Below are 2,841 nucleotides of genomic sequence, written 5' to 3'. Positions count from 1 at the left end.
GACGCCGTGGAGGAAGTGGCCAGCGACGCCGCCGTGGATGGAGCCGCGCCGTGTCGGCTCAGGACCGAGCGCCGGCAATACCGTGAGATCGAATCAAGAAGAAAATGCGGCGATTAGTGTACAACCTCTTTGGTCGCGCCGATTAGGCCTCAGCTTCATCCGAGGAAACGGTGATGATGCTGCTCTTACGATCGTGCAGGCGAAGAAGGTGGTGTGGGAATGGAGGTGGCGCGAAAGACGAGGGGAACGTTGGGGCAGCTCCTTGGAGGTGGAGGACGGGGTGGCTGAACCGGCGGACGACGAGATCGACGACGGATCCTCGTCCGGTACGATGGATGAGGGACGTCGAGGTGTTGCTGTGGATGACGTCGTCGGGGAAGAGGCTCCGGCTGGGTGGCGGACGGAGGAGGGTGTGGGGCTTCGCGGGTTTTTGCGGCCTCGGTCTATGAATGGGTGGGCGGATGGGATAGGAGTGGGGAACCATGGCTTAGGGACGCGCTTGTCCGAAATGTGGGGTAAGTTACAAAAGTACCCCCACCGATTTGAGCTAGGCGATTCTTTCAGTTCAGGTGTATCACGGGCATTTCGCGTGTCGGGAGTTCACAGGAGGTGGGAGTTTCTCGCGCGTTGTAATTTTGGAATAGCAAGGCGCGGGTTGAGATGGAGGGAGTTGTCGGAGCACCACGAGACCAAGATATATCTTAACTATTTCGGTGTAACAAGGCGTGGGTTGAAGAGGCGAGAGTTTCGCAGCACGATAGACAGAGACGCTACCTTGAAATTTCGGCATAACAAGGCGCAGCTTGAAATTTCAGGGGAACATGCTTAACGTGTACCCAAAAAAAAGACAATTCGCACCTCATCACTAGAGAGAGCCATGTCCCGTTTTACTATATTACTAGAAATGCATTCAAATACAAGAAAAAAAACTAAAAAAATCGGGACAACAAACATAACGTGTACAGTAGTAAAACAATTTGCACTTCCCTCAACAATAAAAAACAATGTGTGTTGTCTAGCATATGGACTAAATTTGAGTACATTTTCCGTGTTTGAATGAGATTGTACTCGGGTTAGTTATACAACCATCTAAATATTATCTTAACAACACATGACATGAATATAGGAGAAGTAAATTCCTATATAAATACGAACTACATGTACATACGATCTCAAATTCAAATATATGTAACCATTTTATGTTGAATTCAAATCATAGTACATGTATGCTCTAGCTAGATGTTTGGAATCTAAACCATGTATGATATACTATGTACAATCAGTTTAACACACACAACACACACACAAACACCATTTAGACTAGTAAGGTACACGTGCATTGCACGCATGAGATTTGGCAACCAAATTATGAATAAATACCACATTATAGCATGTAAGCTTTGAGTCATATATGCATGATGTAGATGTTCGTTTAATTCTTATAGTTCATTTCATTCAAAATCATCTAGTTTTTATAAGAAAGCTAATCTATTTTAAGATTCATGGAATTGTGCGTTGTAAGGCATGAAGTAAAAACAAATAATGGAAAATCATGTAGAAAAACATTTGGGCAATTCTAATATGGAAGATTCTAGAACAAAGAAGAAGTTCATGTGTTCTGAGGTTTGTGCATTATGCTTAAGTTCAACCATGGAGTCTTGTAGATTGTACATGTGGCAAAATCTGGTGGAATCTAGATGATATCCGACGGCCAGTAGTGCTCAAATTTTCCATCTCTGCACCATCGGATTGGCCTCATCCAACGACCATCTTTCAAAGTTAAAGTTATCTGCACACTATATAAAAACATATCAAATTTAATATATAGGGGTATAGATATAGATATGTGATGCGAAAGCCACCCATCATCTCCAATTAGAATAGTGTGTCCATGCACGGATGCAATGTGGCCAAACGATGTCTGCCATCGGTATCTCAAATTAAAATCAGTCTGACCTTATTCAATGTGTATACAGTACAACATGCTCGTTTCCAAGCCTCACCCGCGCATATCTCAGTTATATTAATGCATGCATGGGTTTCAAACATCATGATCTATTATTCAAATATTTGAATTCAACTTTACATTGATTATGACCTCACCTAGTCTTTTACACCCACACAGTCATCTTCTCTTTATAATTGTACCACTAAGTTTCTCTCGTGCATGCATGCACACACACTACCAGTCGGCATTATCCATCGCACACATGCAATCTTTTTCTTCAGGTCGGTCTCCCATGCATGCACACACACACACACACCTCCCCCTCTCCATCATATCGGGCATTATTTATCTCTCACGTGCATGCACAACGATCGATGTTCCTCTATGTGTGTGTATATATAGCTAGGTCTTTCACAGTTTTCCACACTAAAACGATCAATCTACATATCTAGTGAGGTCTCACCCTCTTTCCCACATCCAGATCGATCAATCTATACCTCTCTATATAGGATTACATAGATAATACACACACATTAATTATATGTCCAACGTCCCCCTCTCATCATCCACGCCTTCCGCTTCATCTCTCAGACGCGCGCACAGTGGCGAAGACAGGGGGCAGCAAGGGCCCTGCCCCCTAACATCACTCTATATCGAGGCTAATATGAATGTGATCATTAGACAATTGCTAGTAAAATGGTTTAAGTTGATGAATTGGCCCTCCTTGTACAGGATTAGCAATGCTTGCCCCCCTAGCTCATTTATTTTTCATGGCTCCGCCACTACGCGCAACAGCGCACATTCTCGCCCCCTCTCTTTAAATATCAATCTCGCACTTGTGCACTCCTTCATAGTCTCCCTCCACTTGGCCCCTCGCACCATCTTCTAGCCCC

This window comes from Triticum aestivum, chromosome 3D (assembly GCF_018294505.1).
Source record: "Triticum aestivum cultivar Chinese Spring chromosome 3D, IWGSC CS RefSeq v2.1, whole genome shotgun sequence".
NCBI lineage: Eukaryota > Viridiplantae > Streptophyta > Magnoliopsida > Poales > Poaceae > Triticum > Triticum aestivum.
This window is presented reverse-complemented; position numbering follows the sequence as displayed.